Raw genomic sequence first — 26420 nt, forward strand, 5'->3', positions numbered from 1 at the left:
ATTACTGTTTGAAATGAGAATCACCTTTCATTAAGACTTCACGAAAAACAATTTCTGGCGTTTTCTCTCTCACTTCGCTAAATTTAGGCTTTTGGGGCACACTTCCTTCACTTTTTACTCTCGCAGGTCGATTCATTAGAAACATATGAAGATAAGTCTGCTTTTCCTGCTATTTCAAAATGTTACAAAAATGCGCCAGAGGAGTGTCATTAAATAAGCAGCTGCACGACCTGTAGCTACTATTTCAGGATTATATTTTTCTACAAATTCAGAAACATACTGCCACTTTGCCAACACTGCCTTTATGTCACTCGTAGAGATAGCATCCTCCGCTTCACTGTCCTCCGCTACACTGCCAGGCCATATCAATGATTTTTAGGCAGTTTATAATGCTGTTGTGCTCCTTTCAAAACTCACGAAGGGTTTGATTTGTATTTTCGACGACTTCAAAGCACCGACGAAATAGGTGTTTGATGCACAATTTCTTAAAATTAGAAATCACCAGTTGGTCCATAGGCTGAAGGGTAGGGGTGGTATTGTGTGAAAGGTACATATCTTTTATAAATAGAAATTCGTTCAGGATATCATCTTCGTGGTTAGGAGGGTGAGCAGCAGCATAGTCGAGGATGAGGAGGGACTTAAGAGGAAGATTGTTCTCCAGAAGGTGCTTTTTCACTGCTGGTTGACCCACCCGGAGGACAATTGCCCGGTGACCCAGGCTTTAGCGTTTGCCCTCCATATGACCTGTAGCTTCACCTTCAGGATTTTGTGCGACTTGAACACTCGTGGATTTTCGGAATGGTAAACAAGAAGCAGCTTAATCTTCAAGTCTCCACTCACTTTGGCACAAAGGATGAGAGTTAGCCCATCTTTCATAGACTTGTGACCTGGCATTTTCTTTCCTGCAGTTATGTAGGTTCTTCTGGGCATTTTCCCCCCAAAACGGCCAGTTTCATCACAGATGATGATGTACCTGTTATGCTATGTACCGCTCAGATGCGACGAGCTGCAGGAGTTCACGCACGAAATCTTTAGCTGCCTTCGTGTCAGAACTCGCTGCTTCTCCATACCTGACGACACTATGAACACCAGTCCTCTTCTTGAAATTATCAAACCAGCTGCAACTGGCCTTAAGTGCATCTGCTGATGTTTCCTCCGTCGATGTTCCAGAGTTCGGCGTCAGGAGATCCCCATACAGCGCTCGTGCTTTCTCGCAGATGCTGGTCTCCGTAATCGTATCCCCTGCGAGTTGCTTCTCGTTGAGAAGCAATTTTTCCATATTTTCGTGGACAGATGTGCGTTGCTTAGAGAGCCTGGAGACACTCTTTGTTGCGGTAACAGCTTTGATCTCGTCCTTTTTTCTTCAGGGTGGTGCAGATCGTCGACGTGCTGACGTTTCATACCACTACACGCACTCCTCTCTCATGTTTATCAAAGATTTCCTTCTTCAATTCTATCGTAATCAGCTTTTTCTTCTCAGCACTGCCCTTTGCACTAACATTCTTAGGACCCATGGCTAGCACAACTAATTATTATAAAATAATAGCAAAAATTGCTGAAAGGTAAACAAAAGCACTGGGAAAAACACAACAGGGATGCCGCCACGGGATACACACTTGAACCGAGCGAGCGGAGACTGCACCTGTTGGGAGAGCATGTACGAGCTCAGCACCAACTTGCAGTCGCTTGTATGAAACTCGCTCGTACCGCAGATTTCCGCTCGTACTTCAAGACAAATATTCGCACGAGCCTTGGCTCGTACAGCAAATTACTCGTACAAAGATACAATAGTACTGCGAAGTTCTACTGTACATTAAAAAAATGAAAGTTTATTGCAATGCGGTGTACGAACGAGTGTAAATTTGGTGCAAGAGAACAGTGACAAGAGCGAGTGATTAAAAAAGAAAGAAAGAAAGAAAGAATGTTATAATGTGGATATTCGTCCACTTGTATATTGTTGTGGGCACTAATGTGCTTGTCGCCATTAATACGTCGTGGCGGTATTCGGCGTCTTATTATCTTTGACTCGTCTATCGTGCTATCACTGATAGCTCCGCAAGACAATGACTTTGAAGCGTTTACCTTCACGGTAACTCGAACTCGTATATATCACGTAACTGGCACCGACTCCAACTAAGAAATCACACGACTATACTACTACTGACCTCCTACAACAACTGACTGTCTGATTTTATAGTGGCTGTCATACTACTTTGTCACGTGGGAAGGAGTGTACCATTTTCACTACATCTCCCCTTTTAGTATTTTGTTCTTTGTTCTTTCATTCACCCCTTCTCCCTTTTTAGCATCCCCCCCATTTAATATTTCTTCTTTTTGGCGTCTATTTGTAGGAACTGTGTTCTTCCTTTTTCTTCCGCTTGTACAAAACCCTCTGTAACGGTGTTGGTACCTGGAATGTGTCATGGGTTCTTTCAATGTATCTCGCTTATTTTCTATTAATCTCTTCAATAACTTTCTGTCTCTTTTTTTCAATACCTTTACTGCTTTTAATTCCGTACTTTGTAATTTTTCCTTCCCAGTATTGTTTTCTGTTTTTATACAACCTCATGTACACCTTATCACTAATTTTGAATAATTTTGGATAGTCTTTCCTGATATTTTTTCTTTCCTCGTCAGATAACAGTTTATCAAAAACTAATTTCACCTTTCTCGCGAACATTAGTTGAGCTGGAATTGCTGCAGAGCGACTTCGTCTGCAACTTTGCTTGCTTTTATCAATGCTCTTTTTAAAATGTCCACAAAACCTTCTGCCTGTCTATTTGATCTGGGATGGTAAGGTGTTATCGTTTTATGTTCTACCGTTGAACATTTCGCAAAATTTTCTAAATTCACAGGACACAAATTGCATTCCATTATCAGATACAATCACGTCCGGGATGCCAAATCTTGCGAATAATTCGGGCAAAACATTTATTACCGTTGCGGAGATTGGTCTTTTGCACTTAATAATTTCCGACCATTTTGTAAAACTATCAATTACTACTAAGTAGTAATAACCATTTAACGGACCCGCAAAATCGATGTGTAGTCTTGACCATGGACTTTTTACTTCTGGCCAAGGTTCCCTTTATGAGAAGGCAATTTCGCTGCAAGAGCACATCTTCCGCAGCCTTTTACTATGTTTTCAACTTCCCTGTCCATCTTCGGCCAATACACATAACTGCGCATAATTGATTTCATCTTTGCGATGCCCGGATGTCTAATATGGTATTCTTTCAACATTCTTTTTGTAGTGTCTCAGGTATCATTACCCTTTCGCCATACATCAGTACGTCGTCGCATGTTGAGCAAATGTTTACCTCTTGTCGTTTTTTCTTACCGAACCTTTTTCTGTTTTCTTTCGCTGACCACAGAATTTTTTTTTATTCACTAATGAACTTTTCCTTCGACATGTGTCGCTTTATCTCCTCAGACTTATTGGTAACTCTCGTACAATTTTCCACGTTATGTATTTAATTTTCCCTTCGGTAATTAGGGCTGCTGTTACTGTGTCCTCGAATGGTTCGTCATTTCTGAGTATTAACTTGGATAGGCCGTTAGCATATCCTAGCTTTTTCGAAGGTAAATATCACATTGCGTAGTCGTAATTTAGTAGTATGGTGTCCCATTACTGCAACCTGCTTGCTGTATGTATCCTCCGATCTCTAACAAATATATGTTTTTAAACACTACCTAAATGAATTTCAGTTCTATGTATGAGTGCTATTCAATAATTAATACTGTAGTTTATTATCCCATAGCTCTTTGACCGATACTGAATTACATTGTTAGTTTTAAAAAGTCATTGAAACATTAACCGCCTGTAACTATAATAACAAACCAACACCACTACCACCGCCACCACAAACAACAATAGAATACTTCAAGTAAACAAGCTGTTAGCAGCTAGAATCTGCCCGGTCGCCTCAGTGATATATGATTGATAGTTTCAGGAGCTTTTAATGCCATATGAAACTAATGCTAGCATTGTTTATTGCATGTTTCACCTCCATATGCTGATGTCGTCGTCGTTGTTATTGTTGACGATGATGTCTGAGTGTAGTTAGCCTGTGTTTTGAATATAGCTGAGATAGTAGAAGATAGACTAAATTAGATTTCTTCATTGGTTCTTTTCTTTTCTTTTCTTTTATTCTGCTCGGTTCTGAGTTCTGAGCTCGTCGAAGTCGACATTTTCCTGCCACTGGTATCGATAAATTAGTTGCCAGTATTTTACATTGTGCTCATTACAACCCACTTCATTTTGCTTTACAAATAATATTAAAAACAAGTAATTATTTTCTCCTACATTCTTTACTCTATCATTATTTATTGTAAGTACCTGCAAAAACCAATATAAATCAATGTACTATAACCTCTTTCTTGGTGCCAGGCAAATGTTTTAGTCTAGAAAGGTATAACAACGAAAACAAAAGTCGTTTTGCTTCAAATTCTGTTTTGCTCTACCCACTCTCCTGACAACAAATACTGGTTTTATGCCAAGTCAGAGGAAATCATCATCATCATCATCATCATCATCATCATCACTATCATTATCGTCATTCAGAAGTCTCGTTTTATTGCGTTCTTTTTTGTTTTGTTTTTTTCCACTGCACTACCGAATGACTTGGATACGTGCTGCGTTACTTTTACTTTTTTGTTGCTTTTATTGTATCGAAATTGCTTCACGTAAGAGATGATCAGCGTATAGTAAGTGCTATTTTCTGTGTTCATACATTCCTGGGTTCTTGTTTATATATTTGTTGGCATGTTGCTTTTTCCGTTCCTTCATATTTGTTTTCCTTCGTATTTCTTTGGGTTCAATACTCCCAACCGTAGAGGTTTCTGCAAATATTTTCTTCGTTTAGTTTAGTGATATTGATGTCCGTACATGGATTAATAAAGTCTGTGATAGTAAAGTGTGGTTTTTGTTGTTTTTATTGTTGTTGCCATTTCATCTTTCGTTGCTCTATAGGAACATCTATTGATTTAATTCAGGGAATATATCCAGCTTTATATACTGAACTTTCTATACCCAGCTTTAGAATGTCATGGTTGCGATTTCCACCTTTATTATTGCTTTTGTTGTTATTATTATTATTATCATTAGACGACGAACTGGCGGAATCGTTAGTACGCAAGGCAAAATGCTTAGCGGCACTTCATCCATCTTTACGTTTTGAGTTCAAATTCTATCAAGGTTGATTTTACCTTTGTCTTTTTGGTGTCGATAAAATAAGTACCAGTTGAGCACTGGGGCCGAAGTAATTGATTTAACCCCTCCACAAAAACTGCTGCCCTTACGCCAAAATTTGAAACCATTATTATTATTATTATCATTACCTGTAAGCTAAACAACATAACAACAAAAGGAATACCAAAAATATTCACTGCAACAAAATGAGTGCTTTTACGCACGAAAGAAAACTTTCCCTATATATGACCTAAACATGATAGCTGAAAATAGGTTATTTGGTAAGCTTTCGGAACAAATCTGCGGTCTCAGGATAATCCATGAGCCATGTTTTTATCCTTCTTTTCCTCCACACGTGTTGGAAGTTCTGTTGGAGGCACGTCACTGAACCATAAAAATATCTCTACTCAATTAGACATTTCAAAAGAGAGTAATGTGATGCATTATCCTCATTAAACACTTGGATTTTAAGTGTCAAAATGATGGTAGTGATGATTCTTGACCTCACAAAATTACTGTAGAATTTGAACCATAAAAACAAGGTTTAGAATCCTGGAGCTCTAAATCACACAATTCAAAGCAACAACAGCAACGTCAACATTCTCAACAACATTTGTACCAATGCAGCATTTTGGGTGTCTTCTATCAAAGTTTTATATCAACTAAAGCCTTGTGAATCAAATTTTGTTACGCAACTGCATGTCGTGCAGACTGTTCCTGTTTAAGAATGGTAAACGTAACCCGGTTTAAAACCACCACTGGATTTATGTGCATGCCTGTAGCAGTGTCCACTTTGTTGCAATTAATGAGGCCGATTAGAGAGTAATTTCTGCTCTTTTCAATCTCAGAGCCCCTGAAAACGGACATTGGTACTATCCCAACGGAGCCATAAAATAAAACAAAAAAGAAACACTCATTTAAGTGGCATGAATTGAGGTCAGACGGGAAATGATTATTTCTTTTAACAAAGAGGAAATACCCTTTTGTCTGAGAAAAAGCAGGTGATTACGATCAGTCATCTCACTTTATATATGACAGATAATACTCATTATTTAGCAATACTGAAATTAATAAAATTGATAACCAGTGCGATTTTTTGACGACTTAGAGATAAAAAGGCGGCTCACTCTCTTTTTAAGGATCTTCATAACTATTTGAAGGAGGGAGAAATTTATTTTTATAGTGGAGACCTGGCTTGAATGCTTCCAACAGAGTACTTTGTTACAGTCACACAAGGACCGGGTATGGCTTTTATAGCGAATGACAGATTAGATTTAAGAGCAGGAATGGTTTATCCGACGAGTTTCTACAGTTTACGTCAACCAAGTTTTACTCGCCAGGTTTTAGTCAACTCAAAGCTATGCTAGAAGACACTTGTACAAGTGCCATAAAGTGAAATTGAACTTGACACCACGTAATTGTAGAACGAACTTCATAAACATACAGCCAAATACATCTGATGATCATAACTAAGATATTATAGTAATATATTGAAAGAAATAACTCCATTGTATATGCCATCAATCGTTGATGTAGTAAAGTACCTGCTATGGATCTATAACGCCAGTAGCATGAACAGCTAAATAACATTGCTATGGACAAGGAAATTGGTCAATCAATACCAGGTTTGTATCGATTGAACATTGGATGATAAAGGAATAGTAAATAATCGGATTATCACAGAGGAAATTAGTGACTCTTTATTGCTGTTTTAGTTTCTGTCATCATCATTGCCATTAAATTAATCGTTATCGTAGTTATCACCGTTACAGTAGCATTTCATAGTATTATCGTTTTTGGCCCTATTTCAGCCAGTTATTTTATATTCTTAGTGGCTATCACAACCAACTATAAAAATGACCTCTTATGATAGACTGTCTATTGCTGTTAGTGTAGCAAAACTTGTTGCCTACAAGCGTTTATATTTTCTCGCATTAGCACGACAAACAATAATGATAGATAATAATAATTTGTCTCTTATAATAACAGTGGAAGATTACGTGTACTCTATTGAATTTCCTTTAAAATATATTTTTCTATTTATCCACTCACAGTAATAACACAAACTGTACAATATGATCATTCAAAATGTTGAACATATCCGATAATGAACGGAACCTGACAGAGAAATGATAAATGTGACATATGTTCGAAAGAAAGCAGAAAATAAAATTTTACACCAGCAAATCATTCTGCACGACTGTTCGTTATTGGACTTTAGATGGTATTAACAAAATATGCACGGCCGCTTTAGCAGTTCGCTAAGTAAGAACAAAACATATTGCAGTAATTATGTTGTGTTATTTGGCAAAAACGAAGTCTTTGGGATTTGTTTTAACACGGCCCATGAAGTTGCTGTGTAAATAGTTCTGAATATGGATGCACGTGAATAAAACAATGAATATTTATTTTTGTACTTAGTTTAAAATTTGAAAATAGTGTAATGATTTCCTATGGCCTTTATCTGGTAATTATGAAAGCGGATATTTTTTTCTCTTCAACAAGAACTGGGGAACAACCGTAGGCATGCTTTGGTTTTATCAGACCTTTTCAGCAAAGTATAAGATTTCACAAAACTTTAAGTTGTGATGAGAGAGTCACAAATTAGATGTTCAGTATTAGATCGGAAACTGGCAGAATCGTTAGCACACCGGGCAAAATGTTTAGTGAGTTCAAATTCTGCCGAGGTCGAGTTTGCCTTTCATCCTTTTAGGGTCGATAAAATAAGTACTTGTTGAGCATTGGAGTTGATGTAATCGACTTAGCTCCTACTCCGAAATTTATGGCCTTGTGCCAAAATCAAAATAGTAGACAAGTATAAGTGAAAAATTAGCATATTAAATAATTAACATATTAAAAAAGTACAAATCAGTAATATTATTTTCTACTCTATGCACAAGGCCCGAAATTTTGGGGAATGGGGGGGGGCAGTCGATTAGATCGATCCCAGTACGCAATTGGTACTTAATTTATCAACCCGAAAGGATGAAAGGCAAAGTCGACCTCGGCAGAATTTGTACTCAGAACCTAAAGACAGACGAAATACTGCTAAGCATTTCGCCCGGTGTGCTCACGTTTCTGACAGTTATCCGCCTTATTTGAAATATTAGTTTCAAATTTTGGTACAAGGCTAGCAATTTCGAGAAGTGAGTAAGTCGATTACATCGATGCCAGTACTCAACTTATTGAACCCGAAAGGAGAAAATGTAAAGTCGATCTCGGCGGAATTTGAACTCAGAACGTAAAGACGGACGAAATGTCTCTAAGCATTTTCCCAGCGTGCTAACGATTCTGCCAGCTTGCCGATACAAATCAGTAATATTGTTTGCTTTTTGTTGTTTCTTTTTATGCGAATAGTAATTTAATGATGAATATCTAGTAAACTAAATTTTCATACTACTCGTCTACTATTGAATGTTTACTTATTGATTTTATCATCACTGCCTTAACAAGACGTTTAATTAGATCTAATCATTCCCGGAGTTGTCTCCAGTAATTGCTGAAATTATTAAAATAATACATATTTCTCACTGAAATAAGGTTGTGTTTTTCACACTGCATATGTATTTTACATTGAGTTTTTAATGCTTATTGCATTAAATATGTTAGCACGAGCTTAACCAGATTTATCAAATGTAATGTGTTTGGGATTAGGGTTGATTTAAGAGTCACTTATATTATACCTTGAATTAATTATATTATACATTGATAATACTTAAAGAAAACAATCGAAGTGAATACGAGAGTTTAAACGGTTATTCATTGGTTGGATTCTGATTGTGTGAATAAAACGTTGAATAATAGCAGAAGTTGACTGGTAGAGACAGAAATGAGGTACGATAAGTGGAGACGACTACAGGGTGAAGTAACTTATATAACTACTTAAGAACTACTTACAACTACTTAGATTGTTCTAAGATATTTCAAGAAAATGTTAATAGTTTAAGTGCAAGGTTGAGTTTATTTATAAGAATATATGTATGCATACTTGTGCGTGATTATTTGGCTGCTGGCAGTCTTGTGTATTCACACATATGGGTCTGCATATACACGCATGATCAACTATACAGAATCCCACCCACTCACATATACATATATATCTATGAGACATGACTGTGTGGTAAGAAGCTTGCTTTCAAACTATATGGTTCCAGGTTCAGACCCACCGCGTAGCACCTTGGGCAAGTGTCTTCTATAGCGCCAGAGCTCGACGAAAGTTTTATCAGTGGATTTGGTTGACGAAAACTAACAGAAGACTGTTTCGTGTGTGTGTGTGTGTGTGTGTGTTTAAGGATAATAAATTTGTACTCCACAAAAGTATAGAGTAACCCATCAGATTAATGTAGAATTGTTTTATTAAAACTGAACATTAAAGAAAATCATTAATGTACGTATGTATGTATATATATAGCTAGCTATAGAACAAAAGATTCAATTTACTTGTTGAAAAGTAAGTGTCGGAGAAATCTGCATTCGCCACTGAATTTTGATTTCGGTCTGACGATATCAAAATAAATGCATATGAAAAAATAAGAATGTTTTAGGATTTTTGTTGCAAGAGTGAAGTATTGTCAAGGGTTCGTGGTGTAGCAACACTAATGATACAAATGAGTCAATAAAGAGCAGTTTCTAGTATTGCCTTATACATTCGAAGATATAACACGAGACATAAATCGTTAGATACTAATATTATTTGGGGGTTTAAGGCGGCGAGCTAGAAGAGTTGTAAACTAGTGCTTAGCGGCATTTCTTCCGGCGCTTTACGTTCTAAGTTCAAATTCCGCCGAGGTCAACTTAGCCTTTCATCTTTTCGGGGTCAACAAAATACCAGTCAAGTACTGGGGTCGATGTAATCGACTTTCACGTCCCATCAAAATTGCTGGCCTTGTGCTAGATTTAGAAAATATTATTTTGAGGTTTCGTTATACCCTTTGTATTGATTAAAAGTTCCGAGAATGAAAGACGTATATAGCTTAGGGGGGGGGGTGATTTAAATAAACCAATATATGGTTAAAAGTGGGAAAGTCAGTAAGGCAACATTAGGTAAATGAAAATAGGTGAAGTGTTATATGGTATAATGTGTTACCAAAAGGGATTGGTGGTATATAGGACAGAGATCTTAGTGATAGGAAGAGTCTCATATCTAATTTCTTCCTTGTTTAAAAAAAAGGAAGAAAATGGAGCAAGTGTGTGTTTTTCTTGATAAACAGTAAATATTGACCTGTTCTATACGGCAATAGTATAGCCTTCCACTGTTTCAGAAGATATTTACCGAAGAGGTGCCATTTGGGGAAGAGTTCTAATAATATTTTTAGAATGTCTGTAAGTTTCTTAAAACTGAATAGTAGTCCTTTCAGTTCATCAGTAGTATATTCTTTAAAATACCAGACGTAATTGAGATACCTTTGTGGCACTATTTTCTACACACACATACATGTGCATGTATGTGTGTGTGTTTGCATATGGATGCATGAATATTAATAATTATAGAATCTATTGCCGTATTATAGAGAACACATTCCTAAAATTAAAATGCTCCAGATGGTGTGATTTTTGACTGTCAGATAAATATAACATTCCATTACGGGATGTTATTTTGGGCAAAGATTGGAATTTACGAATTCTTGTAGACATTTCTGTTGATATTTATCAAGGAATTCAGGAATTTTCAATTACCACCCGATTAAAAGAGTTTATATCCCACATAGTGGAATTACCAAACTTTCAAATATGGTTATATAATGAATAGCCGTCTCTCCTACTTTCAGGTGTTTTAGACTTAAGACATGAAAATGTCGCGTCCATTCGCATGGTACTAGATGAATATATTTCGTGTTATATGTATGGGAATTGACCAGATAAATGTGGAAATTGAGCAGATGTTTTTCTACAACCAAATCTCAATGGCTAGTTATAGTTCGATGTTTACAAAATATTTTCTTATATATAGCCACGCTACTTTCCTCCTTTCTTTTAAATAACCGATCGGCGAAGTCAGGATTCCAGAAACTTCAGTTTCCACTTACATGTGTGAATACTCCCACTGCACGAAAACACTTGTGATTTGCAATTAAAATCTATTCTTTCTATTTTCTTGTTTTATAAGTTTATATATGATAAATTCTGTATACACTAACAGAGTTCCGCATGTATATCCATATGATGGCAAATGGTAGCCGATAACCGAAATGGAGTTTTAAAATGCTCGTTATAAGGTTAATACCCAGATGATATTAGGGGTGTGTGTGTGTGTATTATGCATATATATATGTACTTAAGTGTATGTATATATACATATAAATATATACAGACGTGCATATATGGACACATAATATACATGCATAAAGACGCACACACAGAAAAAGAATAAAATTGATAGGAAGATATCATGCTAATCAAATTATAAACTCGTGCATACATGAAACTCTGTTTGGTGAACATAGATGCATACATGAAAACATGCTTTTGGTATGTGTGTATGCTTGAATGTGTGCTTGTGTGTGTATATGCGCGTGTGCAGAATCTTAAAAGTCTATGGGAGACCAGATTTAAGTAAGAATGAATGTCTAAGACCAGAATTAAGTAAGAATGAAAGTCTAAGAGTTGTCTTGCTATCATCTTAATCTTGACACGTCTACATATTTGAGATCAACAACTAGGAGTAATAACTGAATATACTTTCCGAAATGTCAAAATTTTGGAGAATATCTTACTTCTTAATTTATTAGTATTGTTTTGTTTCAAAAGATTCAGGAATTACAACCGTGTTTCGTGGTCTGCTACCACAACAGCTCCTTTATAGGATCCAGTTAGCTCAAGACATCATCAGGAGGAACCACGTCCGGTTTCGGCCCCTACTCCTCTACCGTTTTGACGTGCCCCCCCCCCCTTTCGGAGGTGTCTTCAGCTCTGGTGTTGGGTGCATTTCTTGGCCTCTTCGATGTATCGTCAGCGAGTGTCAGCCGGTGACTGACTGACTGACTTGTCAAAGTTTTCCATTTAAATACCTGCCGCTAGCTCCAGCAGACAGCCCCAGCAAGTTGTTACATGACACTGTCTCACCTTAACTGACTAGTGAAGGCGCGTAGTTTTAACTCGCGCATTCTCTAAACGACCGTCACCTGTCAGTCAGCGAAGCTGATTCAGTGTCAGCTTGTCTCACCTACTGATGTTATTTCCCGCCGGCATGTTATGACTTTCAAGCCATTTTCGGTCTTCCGTTTCAGCCATATATAGAAGCTGGCTTTTCGACCGCCTCCTGTACTCTCCTTATTAGTTTTCGCTGCTCGGAGCTAGAAAAAACAAATCTTCTTTCGAAAAGCGTTGTCATTTTCCTTTCAATGAAGCCTCTTGCCCCCACTGCCAGGAGATAATATTCGACATTCCATCCCTGTTCTCTGCATTCTTCGATTAGCTTTTCGCGCCTCTTCTCTTTTTCCTCTGCATTGCCGATGTTCTTTTCGCAAGGTACTGTCAGTTCTAGTAAAATTCCTATTCTCCGGTCTCTGTTCCACAGGACTAAATCCGGTCTTTTTGTTGTTTTTATTAGTGGAAATATTACTTGTCTTTCCAAGTCCGTGGCCACCTGGCCACCTTCCAGTATCCCTTCCATCTTTCGTCTATCTCGTATACTTTACTTGTAGGCCTGGTTTTATATCCTTTTCCCTCCTTGTGGAAGTATACTTTCCTGCGCTTTTCTACTTTTGGGTACTCTCCCCTATTGTACCTGTGCTGCGCTTATGACGCCGAGGACTTGATTATGCCGCCATGTATATCTTTCTAGTGCTAGTCTGCAATTTGACAGAACATGCCTAACCGTTGCTTTCTGTCCGCATCTACACTCATCGGTTGTTTTTATGTTCCACCGGACTAAGTTCACCGGTGAGGGTAGAACATCGAAGGTAGACTTGATCAGGAAGGATGTTCTTGCTTATTCCCAAGCCCAAAGTTCCTTCCATGATATTCTGCGGTTGGTCACATATTCCTCCCATCTCAGGCACTGTCCCTGTTGACTGCATTGCACCAAATGTACATTTCGCCTTTCTTCTTCCTCCTTTGTCACTTCGGATATCACTGCCTCTTTCATCTCTTTTACATTGCTCTTGCAAAATGGCCTGAAATTTTGCGACCCTAGGCCGGTTCTAGCTTCTTGCGTCGCTCCAACTATATTCTGCATGCCTTAGTTTTCCGATGGCCCTGTTTACTGCCTCTTCTGCCTTCCATTTCCTCCCTGTTCGTACCTTTGGAGGGTTTTCCCGGATACACTGATATTTTGAATACCTTAGCATCATTACTGTCCTTGCCTTTCTTGCCTTATATTCTTCGGCGATTGATGTTATTGGTAGTTGCAGCACGGGTTTTCCATATAGTGCAGTTGTATTCAGTGGTTCCGGCAGACCAGGCCATTTTCTGATAAACACATCGCATCTTTGTTCCATCCTTTCTACTCTACTCGAGGCTATTTCGTACATTTGCAATGGCCACATTATTCTTGGGTACAGCCCAAATTGCAGTATCCAACATTTGAATTTTCCCGGCAGCATTTTTCTGAGAATATTAATGAGCTGATGTTTGACATCATTGGCCATTTTATTGATGCTTCGAGAAATTGTGTTATTACTAAGTGAGATCTTCATAATGTTATCGAGTTTTTGTGCATAATGGTTGACAAAACCTCTTCGGCAACTAGAAGTAATGTTTCTCCAATTATGTGAAAATTCCCAGACTTAGCAACAAGCAATGCAATGTTGTACGATGCAATCAACCCGCCATTCTCCTGTTTACTAGTTTCCTAGAGTAGCGTACTGAACGTTTGTATTTGCCTTTTGAAAGAGAAGCTCAGATGCAAAAAGTATGATAACGGCTTGTCCTTCTTCTCAGAATGCTTTGCACCAAAGTTGTACTTCAATCGTTAAGATTTCATTGCTTTGTTGGTCAATGTTTGATGGCAAAGAGGGCACATTGGTAACTGAAAGTTCTGAGGAGAGGGAATAAATTCAAACGACAAATAATCATTACTGTACTATCGATAATTTTCCTTGACTGGAGGCAGCAGTAAAGTAAAAATATGAAAACGAATTTGTACAGGCAGCGTCAGAAAGGCAGTATGGTATTTCCAAAGAGAAGAAGCTAATAGAGCAGAGTCAGATGACACATCTTTACTGGAGCAAATACGGATCTAATTCGTTTGACTGCCAGCATTGCAAAAATTTAAGTTTATCGAAAATTTTGAAATTTGACTCATTAATATACCTTTCCAAGCTAAATGTTTTAAAAAAGTTAAAGAGGTTTAAAGTTTGATCATTTTCGCCCAGTCAGGAAACACGACTTCAAAGCTGTCGTTTTGTGCCTGACAGCACATTTTGTCAACATCCTGAAAATATCACTTGTGTTTTGATATGAAACCACAGAATTACGCATGATATGTAACCCGCTTATAACTTTTTTTATTTTTCAGAGTTTTCAGAAATTTTTTCGAATTTAAATTCTATACGCGGGACTTCATACAATTATGCGCCCCCCGCAAAAAAAAAATTGTGGTAAGGTGTGATTTAAGACTTAGGCTTATTTGGCTGCTATTTTTAGCACGCATGACAACCATCTCAATGACTGCGACAAAAATATCCAATAAACCAGTCCGCTTTTTTAATACTAAGCGATGTCTCTTGCGAGTAGTCAAATCGATGAAAGTGCATCCTTATCCGAGATATAAGTAAATGCAGACTTAATTTCTAAAAATTTATTGTCACCCACAAAAATGTTCATATCGCCCACCAAAATCTCAAATCATCTACCATTTTCTAGAATTTAGTCCATCGCCCGCCTGTAAGTTGAAATCGCCAACCGGTGGGCGATATCGTCCACTTTGGGAAGCTATGCTTTAAACTAAACTTTAAACAACACAAAACTTCTTTCTTTTTAGTCATATCATTAATTTATTTTGATTCCATGATTACATTGTACAACAGTTTTGTTGTTACTTTTAACACCTTGCGTAGCATCTGCTCGAAACCTTATATAATTATTGAGGTATTCTATACTGAATTACGAAATGGTTCTGATGAAATATTTTCAGTATTTTTAAGGACAAGCAGCCAGCTTAACCCAGGGGCTAAAACCAAAGGTTAAAGTTTAAAATTCCAATGTTTTGTCACACATTATGAAATATTAATTATGAAATCTGGAGAATTTGTAGTTTTATTTTCGCATTTACACAAGTGGCAAATAAATAGCTGTCTCAGCAAAAGATTCGCAAATGAAAACATGACCACAGCTCTTTAAAAACATTGCTAGATGAAGTATGCTGTTTCCGACTCTATCAAGTGAAGTACTTCCTTTCTTAAACCCCTTTCAACTCAATTACTTCTACTTAACATGTAATTGTATCTCTTGTTTCTTCCAGAATTCTTGAAGTGAGTTTGCAGTTCAGCCTTAAAATGAAGTGAGTGACCAGCTACACGTTAAATATATATTCGTTATGTTACCGATATATATTTAGACTCGCAGTGAAATTATCTTGTAGGTCTTCGCTATTAGTCTGTGTAAGAGATCTTCCTCCCTTTTCCCCTTTTTTCCAAAAAGAAAAAGAAAAATATTTTTCCTCTTTTAAACAAAGCAAAAAACACCCGATTCGTATAAATGAACAACGAAAAGTTCTGTTTTTACCATTTTGATTTTTGTCTTGAGTTCAATAAACGAACAAAAGCGCTAATAAAGAATCATCCAAAATTCTGACTGTCTCCTTCATCTCAATATACAGTATCTGTACACCACCTCAAACACTCTATACATGTGTGTGTGTGTGTGTGCGCGCGCGCGCGTGCGTGTACCGGAAAATAACCGGAAACGTTCTGTGCGGGGCAAGCCAGCTGTAGTTCAAACTTCCACCGCTAGAAGCCACTTGAGGCAAAGATTATTAACAGGAATGTGAAATTAGTGAAAACAATGAAACGGAATAAATTCGTTCCATTGTTTTTACTAATTTCCTATTCTTCTTAATAAACATTTGGACCGTTTCCAACCCTAACCGTCTTACTTCCTAAATGTCCGAATAGGTTCCTTTCTTAATATTTATTTCATAATATTATTTTTTTTAAATCTAGTATTTACTATCTTAAGCGTTTTAGGGCCCCTTACAACATACACCATCTTCTTATTCATTTATTTATTTATCTTACCCCTTATAAATAGCTGGTCTTTTGTTTTTAAATTTCAACCGACCAATTATATCGAACGTTGGACCTTGGCCTGTCTCACTTCGGACAAGCTTGCAACGATATTCTCTGAGAACAGGATAAAGTACATCTCACTGTTACAAAGCGGACAAAAAGATTTACCTTTATCATATGGAAAAGATACAGAGAGAATATTCCATTCCAAATCAAATTGTTTATTATGATCCTTTAGATACCAGATTAATTTACTAAGCCCAGTATTGTTACGTTTATTAATATGTCTAAATGTAGAGTAATGATTAGATATTCTTTTGGACAACTGAAGAACTACCTCTATAAAAAAAGACATCAGAACCGGAAGTAATTTTACATTCAAAAATAGAATTTCTAGTCTTAGAATTACTGCTAAGAAAACGAATGCGATTGGAGTCAACTTCAGAAACAATAACCTTGCTGTTAACAAAATCAATGTTAGTATTTTCATTAGGTGGATTTCCATTTAACAACTATGCGAAGAGATGATTTGTGAAAGATTTTTTGTGTTAGAAAAACCTGTCCTGATTCGGTGTGAATAAATAATCGAATAATATCTTGAATTTCTTGGGAAATTCTTTTCTATAGCTTCACGAAACTCGTAAGGTTGGTTGGATTTGATCTGCTTACCATATGGAATTATTATCCAAGCAGTTATTAGGGTAATTAGCTTTAAAAGTCCTCGATGTACCTTTATAATGAAAAAAGGGTCTTAAATAACAGCTATCTCCTTTACGCTGCAGATTTACATTACTCGATTTGGTGTTGTTATTCGAAATAAAATTAATATCGTTATGACTTGATTTCATGTCCTCATTAATAGAGATAGATTTTATGTCCCCATTAATAGATGTAGAATTAGGATCATAATAAACAATTTGATTTGGAATGGAATATTCTCTCTGTATCTTTTCCATATGATAAAGGTAAATCTTTTTGTCCGCTTTGTAACAGTGAAATGTACTTTATCCTGTTCTCAGAGAATCTCCTGGTAAACACATTTATAGAGCGCTTTTATCGTTGCAAACATTGGCAGAAATATATCTTTAGTTCTTATAAGTGATTTCTACCATTCTTTGACTTCCACTAAATATATCTACTTCCATGCCTTTAAGCTTTATTCTAGTTCGCCTATCGTTCTACATCTCTCCACTATTAGTTTTCTGCTAATTTCTTTCTTTCTCTTTCTTCTCTTCCTATAAACTACCTTTACGGTGTACCTATTAACGGATTTTTTAAAAACAACTTGCTACCGTTCCCTTCATCATATTCGCAGTCATCACATTCTGTTAAAATGCTTATTGATGTGTTTGGTTTCTTTCTTTCCCTGATAAGAAGATTGCATTGTTTTATACCATTTTATTCCTTCTGGAATAACACCAATGTTTTCTTCGAAACATATGTCGAAAGTAAAAAGATTTAAATAGCACCTGCGTTTAACTCCATTTATATAAATATAGGCGTGGCTGTGTGGTAAGAAGCTTCCTTCCCAACGTCATGGTTCTGGGTTCAGCGTGGCAGCTTAGGCAAGTGCCTTCTACCATAGCCTCGGGCCGACCAAAACCTTGTGACTGGATTTGGTAGACGGAAACTGAAAGAAGCCCGTCGTATGTGTGTGCGTGTGTGTTTGTGTGTGTGTGTGTGTGTGTGTGTGTGTGTGTGTGTGTGTGTGTGGTGTGTGTAAATGAAAAATAAGAAAATGGAGATATTGAAGTTATAAGAGTTTATTATCAGCAAAAATTTATCATTATCTCTTACAACTGTTTCAATTAAGCGTAGTGAAAATTCAAAATATTAAAATCATATTTCTGAGCTAATCTCTTCACAGAGGGAAAGAATGTACCCTTAGAAATATAATGTGTTAGTTGTTTGAATCATCACGGCAGACTGAATAATGCTGTTTATAGTTAGTAATGGTATATGTCTAGGCGCGGGGTGGGGTGACAGGTTTGTTATAGGTAAGAGGACGATCAACGATATTGCTGATGTTGTTGGTCTGTCGTATGGGTCTGTGCACACATTCTTTCACCATGGCCACCAGTACGATGAAAACTGCCTTGCCTTCCCGGTTGAGGGAAGGGGGCGGAGCAATTCTCACGATAGACTCGGCCGATAGGCGGATTCGTCCCACACGTGACAGCAGCCGTTCGGCATAAGCCCACAGGTCGGAAATGGTTGGACATTGCACGAGTGCGTGCAGAGCGGTTTCGTCGCTCTGACCGCATCTCGGGAAAGTCGGTCCAGTGTGTCTGGAACCGTGTCTGTAGAGCTTATCCCGAACAGGTAATGCTTCTCGATAGCACTGCCAGGCCAGGGATCTTTGGTGATTGTTCATAGGTCCCGGCCCGAAAGTTGTCCTGAACAGGCGGGTCAGGTGTTCCTCGTCGACGCCCAGACTCTGCCCGAGTTCGTCGTCGCACCTCCCCTCCACTAATCCTCTATAGAATGCCTTTGTTGTGATGGAGTCGCACAAGTTCGATCCCGGACGGCAGAGTTGCTTGAGAGCAACGCGACACTCACGGTGCCATTCGCCTAGCCTCGGTCTCTGCTTGATCCATGACTGTAGTTCGTCCAAGGAGACGAGCTGCGGGAAAGCGCGCCGCACAAAAGGCGACTACACCTGTTCACCGTTGTCTATGAAGCGCCGGAGATGTCGCAGTCTCAGCGCATGTCTGCGCATCATCAACCACGGCATGCCCAGCCCTCCATTTAGCGAGTGTTGGCAGCAAATGGATCGCCTAACCATCGGAACGTTTCCCTTCCACAAGAAGCGGAAGAGTATACGTTCCAGTTTGGTGATGGTAGGGTCGGGACAAGGCACGACGGTCAGACGATACTCGATGACGGATGCGATATACGCGTTCGCCACCTCCGCCCGACCTTTTAGGGATAGCTTTCTCTCAGCCCATTTCTGGGTGAGAGTAGCCACCCTAGTCGTTATCTCGCCCCAGTTCTTCTCCATTTGGAGGTCCGGACCGAACCAGACCCCGAGCAATTTAACCGGTCCGTCCGTCCAGCGTCCCATGATGGAGACGCTGTTGGACGGCATGGGCTTGCTTCTCCAGGTGCCGAGCCGCAAGCCCACTGGCTTTTCCCGGTTAATTTTTGCTCCCGTTACCGCTTCGTATTCTTTTAGTGTCTCGCCGACCAGCTCGATGTGCTCGTAGCTCGACACTATGACGGTGACGTCATCCGCGTATGCAGACACGCTCCTCCCGCATCCCAGCTCTCGTGGGATGCCCCTCAGCGTCGCCAGTTTCCGCAGTAGTGGCTCAAGAGTAAGTACATACAGCAGCGATGAGAGGGGGCATCCCTGACGAACCGAACGCATGATGTTAAAAGGTCTGGATAGATGACCATTTACGCGAACTACTGAGTGGATGCCGCTGTATAAGGCAGCGATCCAACCGCGGAAAACTGGACCGAAACCAGCCGCTTTAAGGACAGCCTCCAAGTAGTGATGGTCTACCCTATCGAAGGCTTTTGATTGATCCACATTGATCAGCGCCCCACCCATGCCAGGATTTTTAACTACCCTGTCTATGATGTAGCGCATTAGATGGAGGTTGTCATGAATATTTCTACCCGGCACGGCGCATGTTTGCGCCTTGTCGATTAGTTTCTTGATGACAAGCGCCAACCTCTCGGCTAACACCTTGGCCAAAATTTTCAAATCTGCGTTGAGCAGAGTGATGGGCCTGAAATTATCTATGACGTCCCCCTTGTTTGGGTCTTTCTTGATCAGTGCCACTGCTCCTCGCTTTACAAAAGCAGGAATACTCCCGTTCTGCTGCCAGTTGCAGTAGACAGCTGCTAAGACGCCTCCAAACAATAAAGTTCGTAGGGCAGACCATCCAAGCCTGGTGACTTGTCTCTCGCGCAGCCTACCATCGCATCCTGTACGTCCGCAGCTGTGATAGGCTTTTCACAAGACTCCACCTCTCTTGCTGAGAGTCGTGGAAAGGCATGCAGGTAGGCACTAAAGTCCACTCTGCGTTCTGACTCACCACTTGTCCCAAACAGTTGGGTGAAGTGTTGTTGAAAAGCCCCACACATCCTTTTAAGCTCGAGAAATTCGCGCCCCTGTTCATCTATAAGAGACTTGATGGTGGCTCTGTTGCCTCGTTGCGTCTCCACCACTCGGGCCTCTTGGGCGGCTCCAACTCCTTCGTTCCTCAGAGCACGCATCCTAGCTCTGACAACGCATCCTTCGTGTTTGGCGTTGAGGTGTTGGTCGAGGGCCAATCTCGCCGCCAGCACGTTGGACGCGATGCCAGTTCTAAGTGCCTCTTCTAAAACCTTAACTAATTCTCCCTCTATTCTATTTCGGTCTAATGCTAGGGCTCTACTGTATCTGACTGATTCTGCTTTAATTGCTTTTTTTAGGGCATACCACCATCTGTTGTTGATGATGGTACCCGTCAAAGCTCTCTTAACTAATGTGCTGATCCGGTCCCTGTAAACCTGTCGTGCTGTAAAAGACGCGTTCAGTTTCCAGTAACCAGGACCCTGCCTATGTGTCTTATCTAAGTCAAGTGTACAAGTCACAAACTTGTGATCTGTGTAACTGACTATATGAAATTGTGGACAACCTACACTATTTTTATCTATTGTCCTACAGAATACTCTATCTAAGTATGATCTGGACGACCCGATGCGGTTACTCCATGTCACATTGGCACATTCGGGTGGTCCAGTCGGTACCTGTCAGACAGTTGGAAACGTCTGAGCAGGTCTTTGAGGCATTTGCATCCCCTTCTATTGCTATCTCTGCCCACGTAGTCTAGATGCGTGTCCAGGGTGGCATTCCAATCCCCCACTAAAAGTAATGGACGAGACGTTCCCATGAAAGACTCTAGACGTCGAAAGAAATCTGGTCGGCCTGTTAAGGACGGAGCATAAACTGCTATCAGTCGAAAAGCACACTCATTGCTGCCATCGACATCCAAAACGACCAACCTACCCTCCGGGTCTAGGAAATTTGCTCTTACTTTGAGATCCAGACTCTTCGGATAAGCACCGCGGTGCCACCTCCGCCCATTCTCGGTAGACACGGAGAAAAATAAATGTTGAAATGTGTACCGAAAATGTGCTGGAGTGCCCGCAAGCTGTGGAGTCTGGTCTCACTGATGGCTATGATATTCAGATTTAGTGACTTGATGTCATTTAACAGGTAGCCTTGTTTCCAAGGCGACCCCAAGCCACGTACATTTATACTACCTATTCTGAGCATGTTCCGATAAAAGTGCAAAAAAGGAAAGAGAGAGAGAAAAGGTTACTTGTTTTTCGAAAGTTCTTTGTCTTTCACCTCACGGTCTTCTTCTATGAGGATTTTGTACAGTTTTTTCGATGAGTACTTTTGAAATCTCCCTACTGCATCAGGGTAAAGAGATTTCAGGGTGCTGTATGTGTTCTGTGTCACGTGTATTATTTTAATGTGTTGTGGTGGTGTTGTGTGTGGGTGGTTACTTGTTTTTATGTCATTTTCAGTAATGTTAGTGTTTGACCTAATGTGTTCCATTAGGTCGTGGTTGTTTGTGTTTATGGCTGTCAACATTGTTGGGGAGTTTGATGATGGTGTGTTTGTGTTGATGTGTGTGTTTTCTGTGGATGTTTTTGTTTCCCGCTTTGTTTGTTATTTTTTCTTTTCTTTTTTTCCCCTTTTCTTCTCCCCCCTGTGGCTATTTGCCAATCTTCCGTGTCTTCTTCGTCTAATGACAAATCAGACGAATCGGAGCCTGGAAGAGGGAAAATATTGGGGTCTATTGTCGACTGTGTTGATTTTGTTGTTGGTGTTGGTTGGTGAGCGTTTGGTTGTGGTGTATGCGGTTTTGGAGGTGGGGTTTGGGTATTTTGTGTTTGAGTGATTGTAGGTATTGTTGTGTTGTTTGGGGTCTCAATTTTGTGGGGATTTGGAGTTGTAATTGTTTCTTCATTTTTGCTGGGTGTCTTTTTGGCAGATGTCCTTGGTTTGGGAGTTGGTATATTCTTGGTTGTTGTTGTTGGTGATGCTGCTTCTGTTCTTGGTGCTGCAGTTGGTGTGGTTGTTTGTTTGGTGAGGTTTGTTCCTGCAAAAAGTGTTGTGGGTAGTAAACCTTGTTTATTTGTTTTTGTTTCCGGCTGCTGTTGTTGTTGCTGTTGTTTTCTTGCGGCAGATTTGCAGTCTTTTTTTAGGTGTTGCTCACTGCCGCATATGTAGCAACGTGGTCTTCTGCCATCGACGACCACATATAACTTGTGGTCGTCTGATACACATATCTGGGTGGGTATTTTTTTTATATCTTCATGATGTATATGTAGAAGAAATTCTACTTTTTTTCCCACCAGTTTTTATGCTCTGTGACCGTGGTTTCCAAAATAGTAAAATTCGTCATTTTTACGCATAAGGCCTTTACAAGCCATAGATTATTGGCTATTTTGGGGACATTGTTTAAAGTGATCTTAGTCACTTCTGTCCCCGATAGCTTGGTGTAAGTTGGAGTTCATCTGAGTGAAGAGTTAGCGTTGAGAAACGTCTAGCTAACTCTTCGGTGTAGAAAACAACTTGTATGTGGGCAAATTTGTTCCACCAGGTTACATATTCTTTGTGATTCCAGATGGGTTTCAAGCACTTCTCTATTTTGCTTGTGTTAGCCTTCTCTGGGCTTTTTGTTTTCTTGTTTACTATTTTATAAATGATTGTTCGTCTTTTTTCATCTTCCAAAATGTCTTCTGGTATGTTTATCTTCACTATACCATCTGATTCTGTTATTTTAATGTTCGTGTCCTGTATTTGTTGAGCCGTAAAATATATTGTTGTTTTTTTTTTCTTTAATCGCCTCAGCGAAATTTGTTGTTGTTTTGTTATTGTTGTTGCTTGTGGTGATGTTGTTGTTGGCTGCAGTTTGTAAAATTGGTGTGTTTGGTTCGATTGTGCAAGTAGGAAGGGGTGGAAAATTATTTTCGTAATTTATCCCTGTACTCAAGCAGCTTTTGTCAATTTGTTTGGTAGCTACAGATTTTTGTTTATTCACTTCAGTTCTTGTTGTTGGAGTAAAACAGGTCTGAACGGAATTGTTGTTGTTGTTATTGTTGTTTTTGTTGTTGGTGGTGGTGTCAGTGGCAGAAGAGGCAGCCGAGGCAGCAGATGTCGAAATGGTGGCGCAATTTTTATTTTTGCTGTCATTGTTATTGTTGTTGCTGTTGGTAGTTGAGGTAGTGGATGAGGTGGCGGCGGTGGTGGTGGTGGTGGTGGTGAAGGCGGTGGTGGTAACAGTAGAAGTGTCTATGTTGTTCTTGCTAGTGGCGGTGTTGGTGACAATGCTGTTACTCCACGTAGTAGTAGTGTTCAATACACATTCATTCATAATTTTACGTCGCGCGCAAAATTCTTTTTTTTCTCCTAGCTTTTCCAGTCTAGGAGAAATCTGGTCGATAGAGGAACGCGACCATTGTTCCACGATAAAATTTCTAGACATTTTCGAATGTCAAGAATAAAATTACAGAAATGAAATGGGGTCGAAACTGCCCCTAGGGGCGAATTCCTCCCTTGGAAAAGCACTCAAATGAAAGTTGGGTGCCTTACACAACTTATTCACAAAAATGTACAGAAAAATTGGGCTATAAATAGTCAAAATAAAGAATTACCTTCGGAGTCGATGAGACAACACATCCATAGACAGAGATAGATAGATAGATAGATAGATAGATAGATAGATAGATAGATAGATAGATAGATAGATAGATAGACAGACAGACAGGCAGTCAAACAGATAGATAGATAGATAGATAGATAGATAGATAGATAGATAGATAGATAGATAGATAGATAGATAGATAGATAGATAGATAGATAGATAGATAGATAGATAAGTTTCTTCATTACCCACACAGGGTCGAACACAGAGGTGACAAAATACAATGTAGAGCTTTTCTTTTCGAAGGAAAAAGAAGAAAACAGAAAAAAGGGGAGAAAATAAATTTCCAATCAAAAGGGATCGTGTATAAAAAAAACGGTCAAAAGGGATCGTGTATCACAGAAAATATCAAAAAGGAAGAAATAAATTATTAGGTTTATCTGTGGAAAGAAAAGCTTACGAAAAAGCTCACAGCAACCTCAGGTAGGGAAGGAAAAGAAAAAACACGAGTGCAAATAAATATATGGCACTCAATTTTTGGAGAATAGTAGTATATCATAAGAAATATTGAATTTCTAAATCTCTCGTAGAGACATGTACGGTGGTGGGGCGATAGAATGGTTGTATACTGTCAATCTAACAAGAACGTGACAGTAGGGGGTACACCACCGCTGTATAGCCCTAGGAAGCATCGAACGCCTCCTGATAGCTTTGACACATTTTTTCCCTGTGTCCTTATATAGATATACGAAGGGGAGACAAAGACCTCCGGCTGCCGGAACTGCATCTAGGGACACCGTGTTTCAGGATCATTGTCCTTCATCGGCCTAGAGTAGCAGACACCGGTCAGCTGGTGATATTTGCCTCGACTTCGTAATTCTATATATCTATATTCAGTGAAGTTTATTCACTGATTATCAAAATAAGAAATATTGAATTTCTAAATCTCTCGTAGAGACATGTACGGTGGTGGGGCGATAGAATGGTTGTATACTGTCAATCTAACAAGAACGTGACAGTAGGGGGTACACTGTCTCCCCTTCGTATATCTATATAAGGACACAGGGAAAAAATGTGTCAAAATAGGAAATAAGAAATGTGTCAAAATAAGAAATGTGTCAAAATAAGAAATATTGAATTTCTAAATCTCTCGTAGAGACAGCCGGGGTGTTTGTCTCCCCTTCGTATATCTTTATGTACCCCACGTCCCGTCTTGTAATGTCCCGTCTGAATTAGGGCCATCGTGCCCATAATAAAGATATAATATCACCAGCTGACCGGTGTCTGCTACTCTAGGCCGATGAAGGACAATGATCCTGAAACACGGTGTCCTAGATGCAGTTCCGGCAGCCGGAGGTCTTTGTCTCCCCTTCGTATATCTATATAAGGACACAGGGAAAAATGTGTCAAAGCTATCAGGAGGCGTTCGATGCTTCCTAGGGCTATACAGCGGTGGTGTACCCCCTACTGTCACGTTCTTGTTAGATTGACAGTATACAACCATTCAGTAGTATATCAAATTATATTAAATTATTGAATATTAAATAACTAAATTAAAACTGTTATGTACCCCAAAACAAGATAGACACTTATAAGATTAAATGTGTGTGTGTATATACATGAATCTATGGGCGTGAATGTATGCAGATATTATACTTGGGGATATTTATGTATGCATGTGTGTATGTGTGTACATATATATATATGTATATATATGTGTATGTGTATATATATATATGTGTGTATATGCATATATATATATGTGTGTGTGTGTGAGGGCTGTATATGTATGTGTGTATATGTATATATACATATATGTGTGTGTGTATAGATATCTGTATCTGTACATATGCTTAGTAGTGTATGTATATATTTACTAGGGTTTAACTGTAAATATGTGTGGAGATATGTGTGTAATTCCATATTTTAATGCTGTGTGTTTCATGCTGTGCTGTATGAGACATACTTATATATATGTGCACGAGTAAGTATATACGCATACACATATACTATAAACTTATAAAGCCAGTAACTTGTAGTGGCGGATTTGTGTAAACTGACCACTCACCACAACGATATCAAATTATAACCTCGAAACTAAGAAGTGATTTATGACTATTACCACCCCATCAAAGCCAAAATCGTATTCTCAACATCTTATCTCTTTATCTCTTACTCTACCTTATAGTCTCAATTCTTTTATTATTGTTTTTATTTTTTTTTAATATTTTTTATATTACTTTATCCTTATTTGGCTAATTCTTATTTATATGTGGTTCTAACTTAATTATCCTTATTTTTACTTTCTTTAATTTTTTTACTATTTTTTGCGTTTTTTTTTATTTTATTACCCCTGTCTTTTGCTTCCATTGTCTTTTACATCCAGTACCCTTGCCCTTTATTTCT

General features: G+C 38.9%; 1 long non-coding RNA gene across 1 annotated transcript in view; it reads right to left on the reverse strand.

The window, feature by feature from the left end:
* Nucleotides 1-16216: 16216 nt before the first annotated feature.
* Nucleotides 16217-26420, reverse strand: part of LOC118760950 — an 18005-nt gene continuing 7801 nt past the window's right edge. Inside the window, exons 2-3 of the long non-coding RNA XR_004997058.1 lie at nt 20748-20752; nt 16217-16370 (exon numbers count right to left, since the gene is read on the reverse strand). This is a non-coding gene — a long non-coding RNA (uncharacterized LOC118760950). The remainder of the gene's footprint in view (nt 16371-20747; nt 20753-26420) is intronic.

The sequence above is a fragment of the Octopus sinensis genome, unplaced genomic scaffold (assembly GCF_006345805.1).
Source record: "Octopus sinensis unplaced genomic scaffold, ASM634580v1 Contig02465, whole genome shotgun sequence".
Taxonomy (NCBI): Eukaryota; Metazoa; Mollusca; class Cephalopoda; order Octopoda; family Octopodidae; genus Octopus; species Octopus sinensis.